The sequence below is a fragment of the Sciurus carolinensis genome, chromosome 11, assembly GCF_902686445.1.
Source record: "Sciurus carolinensis chromosome 11, mSciCar1.2, whole genome shotgun sequence".
In the NCBI taxonomy this organism is placed as follows: Eukaryota; Metazoa; Chordata; class Mammalia; order Rodentia; family Sciuridae; genus Sciurus; species Sciurus carolinensis.
In genome coordinates, this window is record NC_062223.1 from 81,188,615 (window position 1) to 81,211,616 (window position 23,002).

At 45.1% G+C, this 23,002-nt stretch overlaps 1 protein-coding gene across 2 annotated transcripts in view; it reads right to left on the reverse strand.

Moving 5' to 3' along the window:
- The window catches only part of Tenm4 (teneurin transmembrane protein 4), a 712,052-nt gene that overhangs the window by 501,333 nt on the left and 187,717 nt on the right, over positions 1–23,002 (reverse strand). The window lies entirely within an intron of this gene.

The window sequence follows — 23,002 nt, forward strand, 5'->3', positions numbered from 1 at the left end:
GGATTTTCTTCTGCACAGTTATGCCTTTCTTCCCAATCCAAACATAACTGCATGCCTGGCCCCTTGAAATGCTCCAAAACAAAACAAGAAAGCTCGGCCCAAATCCTTTCTCACGTTTTATGTTGTTTTCTTGGCTGCACAAACTTAGGGGCCTTTGTTTCTTCTATTCTGCCCTTGGACTTTTCCTTTCCACATTCGCCTCCGTCCAGAGCTCCCACACCAGTCGCAAGGGCTCCCAGCTACGAGAGGAGGAGAAAGGCCACGTAAGGGGAGGCAGGCTGGAACTGATTAACCACCTCAGACAAGAGCTGAAAGCTCTTGACGCAATTTAGCAGCCTCTGGCCCTCACAGGCAGAACGTGGCTGGATAGCCAGGCTTGGGTTATGGATTTGGTCTTGTAGAGCAGAAGATAATTGCTTGAGGTATAGCTGAGCCTCTAGGGCTGTAAGAATGAGCAGAACCAGTATGCCTGGAAGATCCTACAAGAGAAAAGAGGCACAGCTCTTCTCCAAAGGACCGAGGAGTGCAATTACACACAGAAGCAAGATTGATGACCACAGAGTGCTGCAGAGCTCACCCCCTTCCCAAAGCCAAAGAGCATCCTGATCTCCTCCCGTTTGTTCTACCTAGGAGATCACATAAGAACATGATGCCTTTGTTCAGATGCCACTATCTTGATTAGAGATAGAATTAGAAAAGTGTAGGGGTTTTCTGGAATGGGTGGGGGCCCGCACAGTCTTGAACAAAGGTGGGTGGTTACAGGTGAGAAGTGTGACTGGACACTGTGCCAGTCATTTGTCATTTGTTCCCAGATTCTTTCTCTACACTTCCCTCCTCTGCTCAGCATCCCTTGCTTACTGGATTCTGGGCAGATTTATCTAATGAAAGACACTGGTAGAAGATTGGAAGTAAAAAGAGAGCAGCAAGCATCGCCACTTTTCTTGCTCTGTCTTGGACAACGTGCTCATTAGCAGTCCTACAATCTCTGCTGTTTCAGGTCCTGACAGTCACCCTACAAGATGGTTCTAGCTCCTGTGGATTGTCCCAGTTTCTGAGATCTGGAAGTAGCCCCTCCTCTCATTGTCCCTCCAGCCCAGATGTGATAGGGGCTGCCTGCTCCTGCAGATGTTGGGCTGCTTCAACTTACATGATTTAACTCTCTAGATGTGTCATCAACTGTGTGATCAATTTTCTGTATTACATTCTCTTAGTTGAGAGACTTAGAGTGGCTTCTATTTTTCTGCCTGGACTTGGGCTGGACTTGGTACTGAGGGAGAGTCTTCAGACAGAACTACTACTCTGCAGTCCCCAGCACCAGGAGTGCTCAGACTCAGTGCCTGGGCTAGGCCAGGAAGCCTGTGGGAACTGCCAGGAACTCACCATGGCAGAGACACCCTGCAGGAAATAAGTGCTAGTTTGGGGCACTTGTGAGATTGGGAAGCAGCCCTGGAGGGAAAAGGGTAAGGACACAGTCAGGTCCTTGCTGTGGTGGAGGGGTGGGGGTGGGGGTAGGGCTCGAATGTGAAATTCTTGCTATGAGTTGATAGTGAAGAAGCAATCACTGATGCCAAGTAGCTCTGCGGTAAAACTTTGGGATCCTTTGTCAGGTTGGGGTGTGGGGAAGGCCTGCCTCACTACAGGGAGCCAGGAGCTTAATGAAACTGAGAAAAGAGACACAGCTCTTCTCCAAAGAACTGTGACCAAGAAAGATATCTCCCAGAAGAGTTGGTGAGACAATGGAGTCTTCTTGGCATGTGGCTTGTTTGGGTCTTGCCTGTGTGGACACTTAAAATTGTGAAGGGTTAGCACTGGCCCTGCCAGGCTCAGAAGGGTGAGGGAGAATGGTGACAGGGATACAATGGAAGAACATTTCAGCCGTTACTGAGAGGACATTTTTCTTTAGCCATAAAGAATTAACATTTAAAAAAAAAAAAAGTATCTATAAACAGAAAGACACAGGCAGGAGGAAAAAAAATACCACCAGAAATGAAGGGACAAAGACTTTCGAGCTGTCCACATGAACGAGCCCCACGGGTGGTGGGCCAGTCTCACAGCCGAGGTCAGCTTCCCACAGTCAGGACAGAGGGCTCTGGGATCCCTGGTGCATTTGCTTCCTGCCTCTGTGCAAGCTCTTGTCACAGGTGGCCTTTTATTGACTGACCCAAGCTTCCCAGACCAATGTCCCCCATAGGAATGGAAAGGACCACCAGGTGTGGAACAGCGGGGCTGTTAATGAACTGCCACATGCCTCACCTCCCCGGAAACCTCCATTGGCCCAGGGAGGAAGCCAGGGCCCAGCCTCCACCACAGCCTGTCTCCGCCTCAGCATCCCTGCCCACCTTCTCAGTCTCCTGGGCCCACCCCTGTGGACACCCGTGCCACTCCCACCTTGGGGACGCTGAAAACCTCGTTGGGGGAGGAATCAAGACGGAAGGGAAAGAATTAAGCTGGGAGGAGCAAGGAAACTTGGGGTCACAAAATGGGTTTCCCCATTTTATTTTTCCAATTTTTGTTATGCCCTGACTTTGATGCTTTAAAAAACGGTTAAGGATTTACAGAGAAATTAAGGAAGATAGTACAAAAGTTCCCTTACACCCTCTGTCTAGTTTCCCCCCAATAGCACCTGGTAATAGCATGATTCATTCATTACAACTAATGAGCCAATATTGGTATTTTATTTAGTATAAACTAACATCCTTAGCTGATTCTGATTTCTTTAGTTCTACCTAATGTCTCTTTCTGTCCAGCATCCCACATGCATACCACATTATATTCAGTCTCATGTGTCCTCGGACACCTCTGGGCTGTGACAATTTCTCATACTTGTTTTTATGACCTTGGCAGTTTGGGAGTGTTCTCGAAAGGTTTTGCAGGAGGCCCACTGGACGTCATCTAACGTGCTTCTCCGAGTTACAGTGACTGGTGTGCAGGCTATTGGAAGTGGCCCTTGTGTTTCTAACCATTTCTTGCTCACGGAAGCCATGCCTGTGTCTGCTGGGGCCACTGGCCAACAGCTCTGCCAGGCAGCCATGGCAGCCACGGTCTGTGGTCATGGCAGCCTCTATACCGTCACTGGTGTCCTCGACCCTTGCAACACCACAGAGCCCTCAGGTCTGGCCACAACCTGCCTTTCCAGCGTCAAGTCCTGGCTTTTCCTCCCCCTTCCTCTTGCCACACCAGTCTTCCTTGCAGATTCCTAAACTAGGCCACACCTCTCCACACTCTAAGCCTCTGCTTTTGTTTCTTCCTTTGCCAAAAATACTGTCCCTCCCCTTGGCTGCCTGGAACCCCATTAGAAGTCAGGGCCTATTAGCACAGAAAGCTTCCCCTTGAGAGTCTCTTTGAGCCACCACTCCAAGCAGAATGGACCCCTCATTTCTCTGTTGCGCACTGTACATTGCTGTCCGCTCCTGACCGCCCTACTCGCCACTCCAGGGCTCCAGCATCCCACATTCTATGTGTATCAGCTTGCTCACTGTCTCTCTCCCTGGCTGCCATAGATGCTTCATGATTGTAGCCTGTTGTGCTTGCTGTTATACTAGGTGGTGCTTGGCACAGAGTAGGTCCTCAATTATAAATATTTGTTGAGTGAATGAATGCCAGTGCCAGAGCATACTTCTATAGTGGCTTAGGTGTGACACTTTCTCTTCAGATGGACTCTAAGCTTCTAGGAAAAGGACAGATCCTGTTGAATGAAGCAAGACTTGATGGCAAAGCCGGCATTTAGGTCCTGGCTTGAAGACCGTTTTCAGAAACGCCTGTCATTGGCCACTGTTCCTTCTTTTAGGACGTTACCTCACCCTCTCTGGAGGAGCATCTCCATGCAAGATCTTCTCCAGAAGTTTAGAACTGAAGAGCTTCAAAGCAGTGGGAAGGCCTTCTCTTTCTGGACTTCGGGTGCTGAACGTGGTCAAGACTATCCCAGAAATTCATTCATTAGAGCAGAAGCAACTGCAGCTCTGACACTCTAGCCTCTGCCTGTGGCTGGCATGGGGACCACGAACAAGCTCATGGGCCTCAGTTTCCTTGCCAGAGAGTGGAAATCCTATCATCACCTACACCCTTACCACTGGTGGTTGTAAGCACCCATGACAAATGGATAGCAATGCAGGTACCATAGTAAAGCCAAACCCAGAGCATTCTTGTCCTCATCAGTCACTCACCCCATTCTCATGTTTTCTGACCTTGTGACATTTGGCCAAAGGTGACATGGGCAGTAGGCAGGGAGATGGGCACTACCAAGCAGAACTTTGAAAACTTCTGGGCCTTTTGACTAACATCAAAACCAAGTGTGTACAGCAAAACACACATAAGCCAAGCATATGTTTATGGTACAGGAGATTTGTCTTCCGGCTGTCAAGCAGGAGCCTGTGGGTTTAGAGCTGCATTGTGTGGCTGCTTTTACCTTCCTCTGCTTTTGATACTTCTTTCAACCTGCCCAGCTCGTTGGGGTAAAGAAAGGTATGTGTTGCCTGGGGAAACTTGCTTCCAAACCTTGGCTGGGATTTTGGCATGCTAATGATATAACTTATCATGAACGGAAATTAATTTTATTCTATAATTCTGCAAAACGTAAAAGAAAGAAAAAGAGGAAAAAGGACATAAAATAATTAAAAAAGGACATCAAACTGGATAAATATTTGTAGCATGGAAGACAGGAGAGAGTTATTATGCATTCAGTAATGATCCAGTGCAAATGATCAGGAAAAGCATTTAGTACTCCCCACCAAATAAATTGAGAACGGTCAGGGGCCAGTTATACAAGAAGTGTGTTGACTGAATACACACATGGAAAAAATGTTCAGTTTCTCTAGTAATCAAAGAAATAAAATTTAGAGCAAAAGAAATGTTAGACCTAAATTAGTAATTTTTTTCTTTTAAATTTAAAACACTGGAGATGAATCAAAAGGTTACCATCTTTAGAGGCTGTCATTGAAAAGTGCTTATTTAGCACCCGCTACATACTAGCCACAATGTCAAATCTACTGGATGAATACACAGACATGATCCCCAGCTGTAGGGCCTTCCATGAGGGTACCCACTTTCTAGCTTGGAAAGTTTTTTAACATCTATCAGTTTTCTATTTCCTTATCAGTGAAATAGGGATCATGAGACCTACTTGAGGGCAGTTGTGACATGTAGAAAGTCATTTGCTACCATGTTTGATTCACCCAACTCTGAGGTTTAAGGAAGGCGGGAAGCATTAGCTCTGGATACCATTCAAGGTGGAACCCCAAATTCAGAAAAGGTGAGTTACTTGCTCAAGGTCACACAGCCAAGGGCTTCAACCCAGGGGTTTAGGGTTCTGGGTCATGCTTTCTGCTGAGGCAGGAACATGTAAGGGACCCTGAAGAGAGGTGCCGAGACTGGCAATAGGTTAAAAAATGTCGACTTAAGTAAGCTTGCCTGTACCTGGCACTTTCTTCCCTCAGCTCTTCTTTCCCTGTGAACTCTGTTCATCTTTTGAGCAATAGGGAGAGAACGGTGATAAAGAAGCCTGTCATGCTGGACTTGGTGGCACATACCTATAATACCAGAGACTCGACAGGTTGAGACAGAAGGATGGCAAAGTCAACCAGCCTCAGCATCTTAGCAAGACCCTCCGCAACTTAGTGAGATTCTGTCTCAAAATAAAAACTAAAATGGACTGGGGATATAACTCAGAGGTAAAGTGTCCCTGGGTTAATCCCTAGTACCGAGGTGGATAAAAAAAAAAGACTGTCAGCTATTTATTGGATACTTGCTGGGTGCTGGGGATCCTGAAATTTAGGAGGAAAAAAAAAACAAAAAACAAAAGAAGGTTTACATCTGTATGAATTTCAAATGGGACACAGAGTGCTGTATTCAAGCATTTCCTGTAAAGGCATTATTCCACACTGTGGCTAAGAGGCCTTGGGGAATTCACTGCATAGGCTAAGCTCAGCTTTTCACTGGTTCAACTCAGGCCTGCTCACCTTTGCACACAGGGTCCTGCTTGGGCTGGGCCATCACTTAGAGGAAAGCAGGGGCTGGCGGACGCTCAGGAAACCTCCATGTACTCACTCCCTCCACCACTGCAGAGAGCGCCTTTCCTGGGCTTTCTCAGAGGCTCCTTTCTGTTTTCTCATTTGAACACTTAATGGGTTTCACCCTCTTAAGTGACACCTGCTGGAATGTAATTATGCACATAATTGCTACGTGGGAATGGAGGTGGGCTTATTTCCCAAAGCTGGTTCTTCCCTTAGGAAAAGAAACAGTGTGCCTAGGAAGCCTTTTCCCATATCTGTGCCAGGGGAGTATTTGGGGGGCTTTTTTCCTTGTTGGAGGGCAGCTGGCCAGGAGGACTGGCAAGGCGAGATGGAAGCACCTGCTGCAGCAATAAGATTTCCAGAACTAAAGAGCTGGAATCAGGCTCAGTGAAGCCATGTGGCCTTGTCATAATACTAAGAGGAGAAGACTGAAAACTCTACCAGAGCCCCCGCCCCCACAAGCATTCTAATTAAATTCCAAAATGCAGGGTGGTCCACTGTAGAGAGAACCAAGTGTGAGATGAGGTCTATGGGCTGGGGACAGTCAGAATTCCACTGTCCTCCTGGTTGTGTGGTCTGACAAGTAGTAGGTACCCGGAAAGGGGAAGCTGGGACTTAACAGTAACACTATCAACAATAATCAGCATCCATGGTTATGATCTAGTTAAGGGAATTAACAAGTTCCAATGGAACACGGGTCAGGAAAGTTTGGGAGGGCAGAGAAAAGGGATTGGAAAGTGGGAGAAGGAAATGGGAAACACACCATAGTGACAGCTTCTGCATTTGAATATATGAATATAAATAAATATACAACTACAAATGCATGTTGAGTTTGTCATGTTTAAAATTGATCATTGGCCTGAGGCTCTGTGAAAATGACTTTTTCCTCTTACTAGCACCTTCTTGCTAGACCCCTTCCCCCCAACATTTTTTTGTAGTGAGGCTTGAACCCAGGGGCCCTTTACCACCAAGCTACATTCCCAGTTCTTTTTTTTTTTTTAATTTTTTTTTAAATTTTGGGACAGGATCTGGCTAAATTGCTGAAGCTGGCCTCAACTTTGCGATCCTCTTGCTTCAGTCTCCCAGGTCACCAGGATTGCAGGTATATGCCACCACATCCAGCCCTCTCCTCATTCTTTCCTTTAGCTTGCAGAGATTTGTTTGACTCTCTGGATAAGAAGTAGGGACATACAGCAGCTGGGCACAGTGGCACATACCAGCAGTCTAAGTCCCCAGGATGCTGAGGCAGGAAGATCATGAGTTTATAATCAGCCTAAAACTTAGTGAGATCCTGTCTCAAAATAAAATAAAAAGAGTTGAAGATGTAGCTCAGAAGTATAACATTCTTGGGTTCAGTTCCCAGAAACTCTCCACCCCTCCTCTTCCCCCGACCAAATGTCACTTCTTGTCTTCTTCGTCTTCTTTGTCCTGTCCAGAATTGAGATAGCCCTCAGAACATGACTCTACAATGGACGTGGCCTGCTGACCACCAATCATCTGCCCACATCTGTAGCAGACACCAAGACTCACTTCCAACCCCTCCTGGTTCACAGGAGTGAACAGTGGTCAAGGACCCAGCATCCTTCCTGGTGAGACTCCAGGACTGTCAAGGTTGTGTATTCTTGCAGCAGATGGGGACAGTGCTCAGGAAAATGAGACCTTCCTGCCAGCACACTGGTGGAGGAGTTTGTTGATCTGGATGGAGTGGTGTAGGTTCCACTGTGTCATTCCTAGACTTCTGAGTCCCAAGGAGTAAGGACAAAGGGGATTCCATTATAACAGTCCTATGCTGTGCTGGCTGCTCCTCTAGTTCTGTAGTATCTAAGCTTGAGTCCCTGGCATTCCTGGAAAGTTTGCAAGCCACCTAATATCCTGTACCAAATCCTTTTCTGGTTCCAACTAGCCAGAATAGCTCTGTTGTCTGAACTCAAGATCCTTGACTGAGACAACATCTGTCTGCCCCCAAACTGTAAGCCCCTTTAGAGCAGAGATTCTTACATCGTTATCTCTCCTGTTCTCAAAACATACCCTGTGCCTGGGAGACCTCTCCTGACTGGATCGGGGTGCAAAGCCAGGCACCTCTGCAGGCCCTGCCCCCATGGTTGGACACATGACTGCTCTTCTGCTAATGCTTGGGAAATCAAATCACCTGGCCTATTAATATTTTGTATAAAGTAAGTATCAACAGATAGCTTGTGAGTATGGGTTGAGTGGATTTGTTATCAGAAAAGCAAAAAGACTGGTGCACAAATTGAAATGTGTTTTATTGGCTCCAAGGCTTTTTTTGTTTCCTGCTTGGCTGGCCCCCAGCAGTGTTCCAGAAAGCCTAGGGACCTCCAGATAATCAAAGTTCGCTAACTGTACATACTGTGAGCAATTCCTTTCAGACCCCTTCCTGTCCAGATGCACAAAGAGAACAGCAAAAGGAAATAAATCCAACGCTTCCTCGCTACGCCCACTAAACTGCTTAATCTCAGCAGTTCTGAATCATCAAACCTTGCATTTCTCATTAACTGCCCCTCATATGCAGCATTTTTAATTAAGCTGGGAGCACTGCTATACTAATTATGTTATGATATTAGTCCCTGCAGACTAATATGCAGCTAACAGTTTGGGAGGGCTGTCTGGGTTGTATTGCTCTACCTACCTGAAAAGAAACATTTCCTTGAAAGCTGTCCCTGACCTGGGGACTCAGAGGATAGTTAATTTTATGTGCAGACTCAACTAGGCTAAAGGTACCCAGATAGCTGGTAAGGTGCTTCTGGGTGTGTCCATGAGTGTGTTTCTGGAAGAGATTAGCACTGAATCTGCAGACAAAGTAAACCTTGTTTTCGTCACTGTCCTTATCAATGTGAGTGGGTACCATCCAATCCCATGAGAACCTGAAGAGAACAAAAAAGCAGAGGAAGGGTGAATTTGTTCTTTGCTCGATCTGGAAGATCTATCCTCTCTTGTCCCCAGACACCAGTGATCCCTATTCTCAGGTCCTTGGGTGAACTGGAAGTATACCACTGGCTTTCCTGGGCCTCTTGGCAAACGGCAGATTGTGGGACTTCTCAACCTCCACAATCGTGTGGGTTGATGCTTCATAACGCATCTCTTTACATCTCTCCATGTTGTTTCCGTTTCTCTGTATAATGCTGACTAACACAGGACTCAAGAATTGGGTTATCAGGTGAACTCTCTCTCTGCAGGGGCAGCTCTGCTTGTACCAGCATCTGATCCCATCAAGCCACAGGTGACATGTCACCAGATCACATTTTATGTTTCCTCTGCATCCCCACCCAGCCCTGGGTTCATAGGAGGTGCTCAGGTAACACTTTCACAGCAGACTAGCCTTGGAAAGTCCTACTGAAGAAACACAGCTGAGTGCCTGCAATGTCTGCTTTTTATCAAACTCATGGCTCTGCTCCATGAAAAACACTTCCAAAGAAGGGAAAGGAAGTCATGTTTGCTGCTGCATATTCTGAGTCAGGCACTTTCAAAATACATGTGCTCATTTAATCCTCCCAAGTAGCCTTTGAGACTGATGTTATCCTCCTCATTTTATAGAGAAGAAAACTGAGGTTCAGGGAGGCTAATCACAGAGTGTGGGACCAACTTAGGAGGTGGCAAAGACCTAGATGCATTGACTCTAGTGACCTTGTACTGTCCAGGACACCTGGCATTCATTAACTCCGGAAGGAGGGTGCATTGCGAGGGGCCCTGCATCACAGAGCAAAGGGAGCCAACCGACATTTAACAATAATCATCACCATGACAGAGTAATCGTTGACATGCTCTCAATACTTGTCATTCTTGGGTACTCTGTTAAAGTATGTTAACATGTTCCATCCTCACCTTAGCCCGGCAATCTCGGCATCCTTACCCCCAAAGAAAAGTTGTACCCCATTTTTATACAATGAATCAAAATGCAGTCTGTAAAAGTAAAATTAAAGAGAGAGAGAGAGAGAGAGAGAGAGAAATCTTTCCCTGAAAAAAAGGCAGCACTAATAAGCACGTTTGGGTGTGGAAGGGGAGGCCTCCAGGGTTGAGGCAAAGAAGAGTTATATTATTCTACTGAGAAAGCCATGAAGGTGTCGGACAGTGGACTGCTGGATGTGGGGTGTGGGGGACACCTAAAAGGAGGATGAGAGGGAAAGAGGGCAGACACCAAGGTGGCAAGTAGGACAAGGTGGCAGGGAGCCCTGGGAAGACTGGGACTGTCCTGGGCACCCTGCAGCCTGCTTAAAGCGAACATTAAGAGAACTGGTCATCAAAAGTTGGAGGGGATCCCAGTGAAGACAGGCTCACCCCCGAATCACATGAGCTACACAAGCAGGTGGAAGGAAGAAGGCTTAATGGAGTTTGTTACACTCTAAAGTGAGGCTCGGTGACACTTCCTAAGGTCCTTGTGGAAATCGAAGTACGCACACTAGAGGCCTAGCGTGGCACCTACTTGTGACACCACTAAATGTCACATACCTTGGGCAGAGGAGAGGAAGCACCCGATGTGCCTGTATGTGAGAGAGGGTGGGGGTCTGGGGGCGGTGGGCTGGGGAGGGAATGCTGACCCAGGTTCCCCGAGATCAACCGGCACTCAGCTCTCAGCTGGCGAAAAACTCAGTCAATGGGTGCCAGGGCCTCAGAGTTACCCCTGAAAGGCAGAAAGTGGGACCCAGAGCTGTGAGACACCCCTGCTAGCTCCTCTACCATCTGGGACAGTGCAGGGCCATTGACTGCCCGGGGCCGGCTGGCCTGAATTTCATTTCTGATCCTTGCGTTTAGGCTCATCTCAATTAAGATCAGTTAGAAGTCAATTTCACAGTGGTTGGTTTTCTCAGATTTCCGAAAAATGATAAGCTGGAAACAGGCAATCACTTCTTGTAGGAGCAGGGGCCTTACTCCACAGGGACGCCTTATTTATTTATTTTGATTTGATTTTTATTTGGTAAATAATGTTTATTTAACTTTTCCCTCTGATTTCAGAAGCAATGCATGTTCAGGTGGAAAGACGGCCGTTCTAGTCCTCGCTCAGTTTCAGACCATTGCTGCTTTTTCTGTCATCGCCTCAAATAAACACTTAACATGGATCAGCAGTAGTTTCCAAATGTAGACAAAACCCCAGAAAAGTGGAAAGAAAAGAGAAACATCATCCCTGGTCTTCCTCCCCAGAGACCACTACTCTGAACAGTTTTCCAGGGTGCTTTTCCTTCCTGCCATTTTCCATAATTGCTGCACATGGCTGAGATCTTCCAGCAAGTGTGTGATTTTACATCCTGCCTTTTGTGCTGGATGGTATGCTATAAACATTTCCCCTTGTCATTAAAAGTTCTGTAAACATCATTTTTCACGACTGCAAAATATTCCATTCTCTGAATGAACCATAATTTACCTAACCAATTCCCTGAAGTGGAGCATTGAGTGGTTTTCCAATTTTTTGCTCGTAAATAAAGCTGCCGTGAACACCCATGGGGTCACATTTTTGTCTGAATTTCAGATTATTTTCTTAGGACAGATTCCCAGAAGTAGAATTACTGGGTCAAAGGATACAGACATTTTCAGGGTTCTTGGATCTTATTTCCAAACTACTTTTCTTACCAACAGTGTGTGAGGGCCCCTCTGTGCAGGCAGGCAGACCTGATCGGATACATGTTTAAACCATAGGCTCGCAGAAGGGAAATAACTGCTTGTCTAGGGCCTGGAGGCTGGGAGGGTTTTGTTCCTCTAACTCCCCTTCCGTGGTTCCAGAAGAGAACAGTGGATTTCTGTCCCCCTCACCCTGGCTCTGTCTAGAGCTCCACATTTGCTTCTGGCCTCACTACATTACCTACGGGGTACTGAGCCGACTGTGTGCCCCTTGTCACAGATCTTTGACATGGTAGGAGGCAGGAAAGTGGGGAACAAGTATCCATGCTGCTGAGGTCACTTTTAGTTCTTTTCAGCAATTCATCAGACTCTAGGTGTCCTGCTCTGTCCTTTTTTAAAGCACCCCCATGCATGGGGAGGTTTAGGAGTGCGTACCTAACTGCTATACTCAAACACATCTCCATATGGTGGATTCTGGGGTCTGTTTTGAATGGTCCTGGAGAAATGTTTTATGATTTGTACTCTAAGGTCACTGGATGTGCCCCAATCAGAGGGCAATGCTGAATTTAAACAAAGAAATGAAACACTTCAAAGGGGAAACCATCTGAGCCTTTTCCCAGTACAGAGAACTCCAGCAAGAGCTCCAGGGGACATTTAATCATGAGAAAGAGCAGAAACACAAGGCGGGAGGGCTGCAAGAACACAGCCCCTGTCACTAGTGAGGGTCTGAGGGGCAGGAGGTCACAGGATCACCAGGGAGATGCAGGAAGGAAGGTTCTCTGCACCTCTGTGCAGCTGGGTCTGTGGGAGGCAGGCATTCCCCCAACCCTGGGCTCAACCAAGAGTGAGCGCAGACTTGCCATGCACCAATCCAGTGTACCGTCAAGACGCGAGACTCAGAAAAGTCATGCGCCCAGCAGGGATCCCCGAGTCCAGTGGTGGCTACACTAGTGTTTCTCGAACTTTGATATGGATGGGATTCAACTGGAGGTCTTGCTAAAATATGGATTCTGAATGGAATAGTCTGGGGTAGGCCTTCGAACCTGCATTTCCAACAAGCTACCAGGTAATGCGGAGGCTGCTGAGGCTGCTGGTCTAGAGACCACACTTTGAGTAGTGAGCCCCCTGTGCCAGTGGTTCTCAAACTTCAGCAAGCACCCAAATCTCCTGGAAATTCCCTTCAAACACAAATTGCCAGGCTCAACCCCAGAACTTGTGACTGAGTAGGTGTGGGATAGGGCCTCAGAATTTGTGTTTCATAGAAGTTCCATGTGACACTGCTGCTGCTGCTGGTCCAAGACCATCCTTTGAGAATCACCGTCCTACACTTTAATCTTACACTCTCAGGGTGAGTAGGGAGCAGTCGCCCCTGCTCAAGTGTTGCCCTTTGGGTATTTCTGTGTTCTGCAGAACATGTTAGGCCCTTGGGAGGGTCTGGAATGGGAGTTGCTCTGTCCTGAGATTCTCAGCTTTTAGCTGTGGCATTAAGAGGGCCAGGGTCTTGTACGCATGTGCACGTGTGTTATATATGTGTACGTGGGTGCATGTGGCGGTGGTTGGGGGTGGGATGACGAGTCTCCAAAGCCCTTTTAATCTCCCTCCAGAATCAGGCGGTGATAGGAGAGGCCAGAGGATTTCTGGAGCAGCTTGAGGACTCACCCATAAAAAGCCGCTTTGCAGTACATCAGTTATATTATGTTGTCGAACAGAGCTTCCTGCTTGTTGGGTCTTGGAGTTTAATAAAAAATATATTATGACTCAGTCCAAACTTTACAAAAGTCCTTGGGGAATCTGAAATGAATCATGTTAAGCTCCTGTTATAAAACAAACAGTCATCTCTTTCACAAGCCTGTGTCCCTTGCAGACCAGGGGAGAGGCGGGGGAAGGCAAACCAGGAAAGGAGACTCATAGCAAGGGGGGCACTCTCTGCCCAGGGACCTTCTTCAACAACCAGAGACCTCCAGGCTGAAGAAAGGCAGAGTCCTCAGAGGTGACTGCCTAGAGGAAAAAAAGCCTTCTATAAAGGGGCCTATCCTTCTCAGCAAAAGGTATCTAGGGGAAGTGAGGCCTTGAAGGGCACCTTCTCCAGAAAACCTTCCTGGATTTCTCCAGGCAGAAGGATTTTAAACTTCACAGCCTTTTACTATCAGTTCTGAGTTCAGAAAACCCTCTCCTGCTATGCCAACTGTTTACAGACAGGACTCTTTTCCTGTTGGATTGAATCTTCTGGGCTGGCTGAACACAGTACACCAGCACTCTTAAGACACTGCAGAGTAGCAGGAATGACCCACAAATGCTGCATATTTGACAGACTTGATGGCGTTTCTCAGTCTCATCTATCTGCACACACTGAAGGAGGGAAACGTGTAACGCGAGAGCCAAGATTGCAATAACCAAACTAAAACTAGGAGGCTGTTAGGTAAGTCCTTCATACAGAGTGCTGGCTGGCTGCCCTTCCTGGAGAAGAAGGTGGTCCACCATTTACTACCTGGGGCACCTAGGGCCAGTCACTTCACTTCTCTGTGCCTCAGTTTCTTCACCTGAAAATCAAGGTTGATAATGGAAATGGTATCATGGCATTGTTGAAAAAATTACATATGATGCCACAGGGTAAGCACATAGAACTCAATACTTTATAAAGATGAAAGGAAGAAAGAAAAATAAAAGCATCAAGGTAGTAGGGTGGGAGGCTTTAAATCTGAAACGGAGAAAGAAAGCAGAGTGTGAGGTTAAGTTTTTACACAATTTGGGGCCCAAAGCCACAGATAAACACAGAAAGGGCAAAGGGGCCACATTTGTGAGGTGCTCAATGAATGTTAGCTTTTATTAAGACCCTCCTCTGTGCTGGGCGTTTGCTAAGCACCAAAAAGTTATTTCATTCTATCTTTATAACAACCTTGTGAGATGACTTTTATTTCTCAGATTTTAAAGGTGAAGAAACTGGAGCCTCCCTGAGACTGGCAGATCTGTTTCCCTACAGTGTAACAAAAAGACAAGCAGTGAACGTTGGAAAATAATTGGGTGTTGTTCAGCAAAGATGAAGGCACCAGTCCTAGGAACCAGCAATTTCATTCGTAGGTATAACCCAACAGACAGGCACACCAAGAAGACTTGTACAGAAAGTTCCTCAGCACCATCATTTGTAACCCTGAAAACATGCCCCCACAATGGTGGAATGGATAACTTGTACAATGGAATATCACAAAGGAACAGACCTGAACTATGCACACGTTGAATGAATCTTAAGAGCACAGACTTGAGCAAAGATGGCCAGAAAGGGGTATGCATGGTGTGATTTCCTTCATAGGAAGTACAGAAACAGGAAAATTCAGTTATATTGTTTGGGTCACAGAAGCAGATGTTGAAACAATGCAGAAAAGCAAAATGTGCATGGTGGTCACCCACAGGATGGGCCAGGGGACAATGAGAGGCTTGTTTCTTGGGAGGGGCTCAAGAAAGTTCTGGGGGCATCATAAATGCTCTGTTTTGACCCTGGGCAGGGGTGACAAGATGTTCACTTTGTGATTATTTGTTGGACAGGGTAATAGATGCGGCACACTTTTCTGTATAAATACCATATTTCACAATGAAATACTCAAAAGTCACAAAACAAAAAGACAAGGCTTCTTCTGTAATGGGAACTCCAGAATATCTCAGTCTAATCTGAGACATTCAGGCATGGGGCAGATAGATTCAGCCTACTAACAGGGTCCGCTGACTCCAGGCCTTGACTGGAGAGTGGCCCAGAGGTCCTGTCTTTCCCTTCCGACAGCAGACATCGTTGTCATTTCAGCCACTGCTTCCTGAGGACCCAGCGGCTCCAGATCCTGCATTGGGTGTTTATGTTCATTAGCACTAATCCTTACAACAGCATTGCAATGTAGCCATTAATAATTTATTCCACAGTGGTGGAAATATGTGAATGTTTTCAGAGTCTCCCAGCCAGGAAGTGTCAGAGCCAGGATTTAGCCCACATCTGTCCCAGGCGATGCTCTGGTGCCATTTCTATTATACTATATGACCTCTTTCCCCACCAGGCTCACATTCTTCAGAAATGTGTTTCAGAATTAAAGGACTGAACTAAGATGAGGGAATTTTCTGGACTCCCAGAGCACTTGAACATTACCTAAGGTTTTATGTTCCGTTAGCCTGGCTTACAGGTAAGGAAACTGAAGCAAAGGGTAATGGCAGAAGAATGGTCCATACCTTGATCTGGGTCCTCATAGGACATGGAAGTCCTGCTCACCTTGATGGTTTGTCCTCTGGCCCCTTATCAAGGCACAGGGTCAAATCTCCTATCTTGTTGAAGACTGAAGAGCCCCAGGTGACACAGCTCTTCTAGAGCTTCGTGGTAGCTTTCCTGAAAGTATAGGAGCCCCTCATAGAACTTCATTAAGCTCCTCTGAGGCTCAGGCCCCTCCAAAATGGAGAGACTCTCACTCTCTTCAGAATTACATGAGATACCTATGTGAAGTCCCAACAAAGTACCTGGCACACAGTAGGCGTTTAGTAAATACATACTGGTTGACTAATTTTCACTTAGTGGCCTCTATGATGTGAGGGTTAGAGCAGGGGTCCTGCAGACCTCTCCCGGCTGAGTTCACATGGTCGTGGGCACTTGAGCAAGAGAAACCTTCTCTTGGTGACTTGGGACAATGGTGTCAAAGAATTTTCACAAGAGCTGGAGGACAGCCCTGGAGTGAAGGATGAAGCTTCTTTCAGAAGTATCCTTCTTGCCTAGGGAAAGCCTACTTTGGGTATTTCAATTGTATATTTAATTCTGTTGCTAAAGTCATTTTGCACAGCCTCCCAAGAATTCAAAAATCAAACTCCTGCCCAATAGAGGCAATGAAAGGATTTTCAAGGGGAAAAAAAAAATCTTCAAATACTATTTTTAAAAAACCATGCATGCCTTTCTCTCTTCTTCTCCCGTATCTCCACTAGAGACCTTCAAGTTATGAAGTGCACTTAACACTATTAATTGCCATGGAAACTACAGCATCTTCCATTGGATATGGTCAACTTTTTCTGCAGAGGATTTTTCCCTTTCAGCAGAGACTTTGAATAATCAGCTGCTTTGGTTCTTTTTGTGGGAAGACAAGTCTCCTCTCCCTTACCCCATTCCTTCTGATGTGTTCCCCGCCCTGGCCTCCTCTTGGGGATAGCAGAACATGGTTACCAGGTTTCCAGAAAGGTAGGAAAGAAAAACAGGGAAGGAGGAAGTAAGTCTGAATTTCAACCTAATGATTCTAACTGTGGGATCTAGGTGTTTGTACCTGATCTTCAAGCAATCTTTTTTCAGTTTCATTAATACAACCATAGTGGCATGTATGGCAATTGTTAATTATAAGCCCCATTTGCTTGAGTGCTTATAACAAAACAGTAACTTTTATCTAGTACTTACTATCTGTAGGGATGATTCTAAGTGCACCATATTACGGGTGAGAAAACTGAGGCACAGAAAAATTTAATAAACCTGGTCATAGGCACAGAGCTAGTAAACAATAGCCAATATTTGAACATAAGTTCCCTCTAATACCAAACCTAGCCCATGCATTTTTTTATTGTGATTCTAGTCCATCTTTTTAAAGAAATGAGTGTGACCCCTCATCTAGCAACTGAATCATTAATGAATGATGGCATGATTGTTTATTAAACCCCTACTATATGCCAGGAACAGTGCTGGGTACTATTTCAAAAGCATCTATCCAGCAAACACAGTCATGTGAAATTCTCCTGAAAAATAGGAATTATGCCCCCTCAAGCCCCACAAAAACAAGTAAACAAAAAACCCTGAGCTACATGAACACATCAAAACATCTACCCACTTTATTTCAGAAATATACCCTAACTTTCTTACTTTCTCTATACAGTGTTTTAAAAAACGGATTTGGATTCCACATCTGTCACTCTCTAGTTCTGTGGACTTAAATAATTTACTTAACTCCTCTCAGCTAGTTTCCCCCATATTTCTAAGAGGAATAATTTCAGGAAGTGGAATGGAAGACAGAATCAAGAAATGTATGTAAAGTGACTGTTCTCCTAACTGACACCAAGTTGGAGCTGAGTAACCAATTCCTATCACCAGGAATCACGCCACTATTCATTCATTACTGAAACCATCGCTATGTATCAATGACTTCCAATACAATATCTGTGTCTCCATTAAATTTCATCTAAGAAAATGCCTAGAAAGTTGGTTGAGACAATCCAAGCATAGGTTTAAGCAAGACACAAGGCACCAGGTAGGAACAAATGGAATTTGGTTCTGCCAACTTAAGTCTCTTCTCTCGCACCTGGAAGTAATCAGACTGAGCACAGTTGTCCTAACGAGGGAGTAGAGCCACACCTCCTCAAGCCACTGAAGGTCAATCCCACTGCACTACATTCCTTTAGCAGGTTTCAAAAGTTCTCCTGTAATTTTGCTCTTCTAATTGAGGATGCCTGTTGTCCTAGAAAATATTGCCTTCCTTCAATCCAACCTTAGACACAATTAAATTTCTTAATGACATTTGTGATCATTATGCCATGTTTCTAATTGAAAATGAATAATTGAAATTCTAATTATTACAGGAGTCGATAGAAGGCAACTCTAAACAGTAACTTGCTAGGCAGAGCTTAAATTCTCAATTGCTTTTTAAATCCAACAGGTGTCTAGATAGTCGATTATTCAGTGAACATGTATTTCTATGGCTTATGTCCTGGGAAGATGCTTAAAATACAAGGACCCATTAGTGGTTTTTGAGAAGCTGTAAGTGTTGGACTCTGGTTCTGGCAATATGGAAGACTGGATTTATGGTTTTCCCTTCCCACCAAACCACACAGAAATTTGAGACAAAATGAAAAGGAAAGGAAAAAAGAAATCAAAGGAGAGATATTTAACTAGAGTGTTAGGTGAAAAAACTGATACTATCGTGGCCCACAAGCACAGGTGACATGTACACCTTGACAGGTGGGGACTGATGAATCAATGACCACATGGTCACGTGAGTCAGAGAGTTAGAACAGAGTGCTAAGACCCCAGCATAACGCCTGGACCGTGGAAGTGTTTCCTCTCTGTGTGTATGAGATTCTCTCTATCCAGCCATATAGGAAGACCAGAAACATGCTTCTGCTCAGGTGTTTGAATAGAGAAAAAGACTAATGAATGATACAGAAAAAACTCTAGCCAGTTACCCATGTAAGTCTGAAGTCCACATTTATAATACCTATGGGTTACTAGCATCCTAAACCAAGAAGTTAATGTAAAAAGTCAGCCCAAAGTCAGTGAACCTTCAGGGGTGTTTGGTCAAATCCAGTAGAAAGTAGTCCTATAGATTCTGTAGGGGCATGTCTATAACTTTGAAGGTAGAAAAATCACACTGGAAAAACATAGCAAAAGAAACAAGAGTCATATCACCTAGAGATGAGCTTACAGAAAACTGTAAATCACCCAAGAACTCTTCACTAGCAGGCGCAAGGAAGCTAACACCCTAGAAATTCTAAAATAATCTGAGAGATTATGGATGTATTTAAATGACTGAAAAGATAAATGAAGGGATAAAATTATATTAAAAGAACAAGACTATGTTCTTTCAACTATGACAACACAAAAGCAGATTTGAAAAATAACCAAGTAAAATTCAGAAATGAAAAAATAGCCACAGTCATTAAGATTAAAATTCAGAAGCTGAATGAAAGAGCAGATTAAGTACAGCTAAAGGGAGATTTAGGAAATTCAAAAATAGGCTTGTGGAAATTTCCCATAATGCAGCACTTGGGAATAGATGGAAAACAGATCTGTTACAAAAAAGAGGACAAATGAGATCAACATACAGTTCATGGCATCTCAGAAGGAGTAATGGAGGAGAGGACCAATTTGAAGAAATGAGAGCGGAGGATGGTCCAATACCGACCAGTGACAAACTATGGAGAAAAGGTGGCAAAGAAAAAAATTGTAAAACCTCTGAGTATTAGTTTCCTGTCATTGTCTTAAAGGGATCAATGTTTGGGAAGCTGAAGAATTAAGAATTAAGAAATAAAGAGAATCCATGGATTGCAAGAAGCTCAAGATGTAGCAGTCATCCATGGGGAGAACAGTGCTGTCAAGTCGTTCTCTCTGGTGTACTTGCCAGAAAACTAGGGCACTTGCTAGGTGCCTAGAGCCATCTTCAGTGTCAGACTGCGTGATTATTCCTGTTTCTTTACAGTTCTCCTTGTGCTCTTGGCCCTGGAATTCGCAGTACTTTCCTCTAAAGACAGAGTGCATATCCTTACCCTGCTACCCTTGGCTCTGCTCACATGACTTTCTTTGGCCAAGATGATGCTAACAGACATAATGTGTGGAAACACTTGTGACTTTTCATGTCACAGCTTGTCCTCTGTTCCTCTGTCACTGCCATGAGGAGCATATGCCCCCTGATGCTCCATTGGTCCAGGGAAGAGGAGAGACCCATGAAGCCAACCTGGATCCCTCCTGAAGACTGGAGCCAAACCCAGCCAAGCCCACTGTCCATCAGCAAACATTAGCTGACTTCCAGACTCATGAGCAGGAATCAATTATTGTTTCAAGTCTCTGAATTTTCAAGTGGCTCATTAATACAGCATGATTATGGCAATAGTTGCTTGAGTACGTGTATTAGTTGAACCAAATTCACAGTTCCATGGTGGACTTTGCTGACTCTGTTTTTACCATAAAGAAACCTCAAAGGTCAAGAATGGACACTACTTGTCCAGTGTCACTTAAGTAAATTGAGGAACTAAGGCTTACCCTGTTTCTAACACCTGAACATTTAACTTCTTTACCAAACTGCATCTCAGCAGTGTTTATTGTATTTATGGATGAACAGATGAATGAGTAGACAAATTGATAACAACCCATCTACTGGGGCCTAACTCATCACCTGCACTCACCCAAACTCAAACTCAGGGCCTGACCACATAGGGTTGGGCAAGCCTGTCAGTGTCCCTGGAGAGGTTCATTTCCCCTTTCTGAGGTGTCTGCTGTATGAAGAGCTTGCCCAGAAGATGAGTCCCCTTTGTGCCAGGCGAAGAAAACCATACTGCCCTGGAGTGGAAAATAATCACAGCCTGTCAGGCTCCTTGGCATGCTTGGTGACCTTCATGCTCCGGCAGATGGTGTCAAGGATGTGACCTCCAGAGGTTCTCAGGAAGCAATTGGTGAAGCCCTCATCTAGATGGATGGCACGGAGGCCCACAGCCGATCTGTGTCATAGCGCCTGGTATTTAGCAGCTGCCAGAGAACAGTTTGATTGGTATAGCTTTCCCTCTGACCCAATGGGATCCTAAATAATTCATTGTCTTGTTCTACTTGGTGTGGGAATGACAGGCCTTGCTGAGAGGGTATAGAGGGTCCCCTGTTCAGGGAGCAGAGTATAAAGATGTTTAGACCCTCATCCCTCCCCCTTTGATTTGGCATCTCAAAACCAACTGCAATAAAATTGATGATAAAGTACTTGAGATTTGGATCCTGCTTTTGATTTCACAAAACAATTTAAAATTTATTTCCATCCAGTAGAAAGAAAAAGAGACAAAGGATAAAAACATCCTATTCAGGGAAGAACAAATACAAACAGCTAATAAACATATGAAAAGATGTTTGGTTACACTGATAATTAAAGAAATACAGATAAAAAAAAAACAATAAAATGCATTTCTTTTTCCTGTTAGGTTGACAAAAATACAAAAGCTTGAGAATTTCCATTGTTTGCCCAAAGGAAAGGGCCTTCTCAGAGATTACTGATGTGGGTGTCCACTGGGCAAGTTTTTTGTAGAACAATTTGGAATATCCATCAAAATTTAAAACATTTTTGTCCATTCACTTATTAGACATTTATTCACCAGTTAAAACCAAGATGCCAAGATAGACTTGAGTTCATCAAAGAGTTATCCATACTAGTGAAATAACCAGAAATGCCTAAGTGTGTGCACGCAGAGATCAACCTCTGATGCATTCCAACAAGGAATGAGTACACAACAGGTCACAGGAATGAGTGAACTCTGTGGGCAGTAATAGTGAAATAGCCCCCAGCTATGTGGTCCAGGGGCAATGCTGGGTGGGGAACAGAAGAGGGAGGCAGCTCTTTGATGTAAATAAAACACAGTTCTAAACTTTCTCCTTTTCTTTTTTTTGGAATAACAGGACACTCTCCTACAGTGGTCAGCTGTGGGGATAGGAAGCTGATTTGAGCTTATGTTCCCCTGCATCTCTCTGAACTCTGCTCTTCCTGACCCTGAACACTGCTCTCTTCACTCCCATACAACAGGAGTTACCAGGGCAGCAGGTATAAAGGTTCCTTTTATTCTCCTTATCTTTTGCATGTTAAGAAAATCTAACGAATGTCACAACTTACTATAATATTAAGAGTTCATTATTATGTGCTCAAGTGCCATGCAGGCAAGGTGACAGGAGAGCGGCTGAGGCTGCAAGAGAGGAGAGTCAAACATGGTGGGGCAGCGTCAGGGTTGGGCAGGGTGGGGTGGGGGGCTCCTGGGCAGGGAAGAGTATTTCAATTACCCTAGTGGGCTTCTTGGACAAGCCAGGATTGTTCTGCCCTGGGAATAATCAGAAAAAGAAGAAACTGGGAAGATGGTGGGAGGAGATGGTGGAGGTCAGGGTAGGACAGATGGTTTTGTATGCAGCCTTGAAAGCAAAAGCTGCAGAGGAGACTGAAGGGGCATCAGGCAACTTCCAGGTGGCAGGAAATGGCAGGGATCCTAGGACAGCAGTGAAAGGAGCCCAGTGAGAGGGCCCTGCAGGGATTAAGGAGCATGGCTCACAGGTAACAGGAAAGCTCTCTAAGTCACCACACAGGGATGGACTTGGGGCAAATCTCCTCACAGTTAAGGTAGGCTTAGGAGGAAAGAGCAAGGTGCCTGCTAAATTTTCATCTCAAGTGTTCAAGTTTATTTTCTCATGGGACTCTAAGATACCCAATGCTCTGTCTCCTCCCTGCTCAGCACCAGCACAGTGACCCTGCTCGGTAGGACCTGCTGAAGGGCCTCCAGGGATGCTGCTGCTGTGAACTCCAGGTGGCCTCTTGCTTCCTGGCACCTGACTCAAGCGTCCTACAGATCCCTGTGAGATTGCAGCCAGGTCTTCTGTAGAGCCCGGAATCTGCTAACTGAAGTTATTTATACATGCAAAGAGGTTCAGAGAACTCCTTCTGGAAACACTGACCTATTTCGCCAGTTAGGGATATCTGAGCAATAAAGATTCATTTGACTCCATTAGATCAAATGTAAAAATAAAACTAAAATTAATTAAAAATGATGGCACACAGCTCCTTACAAAAGCACCTTTGATGTGCATTCCACACATTGAAGAGTCACAGTTAAGGGAGGCAATGAGGTGTCAATGATCCCAGCTACTGGAGGAAAGAGATAACATGGATAAAAGAAATCCACAGATAATCAAAATTAAAAAT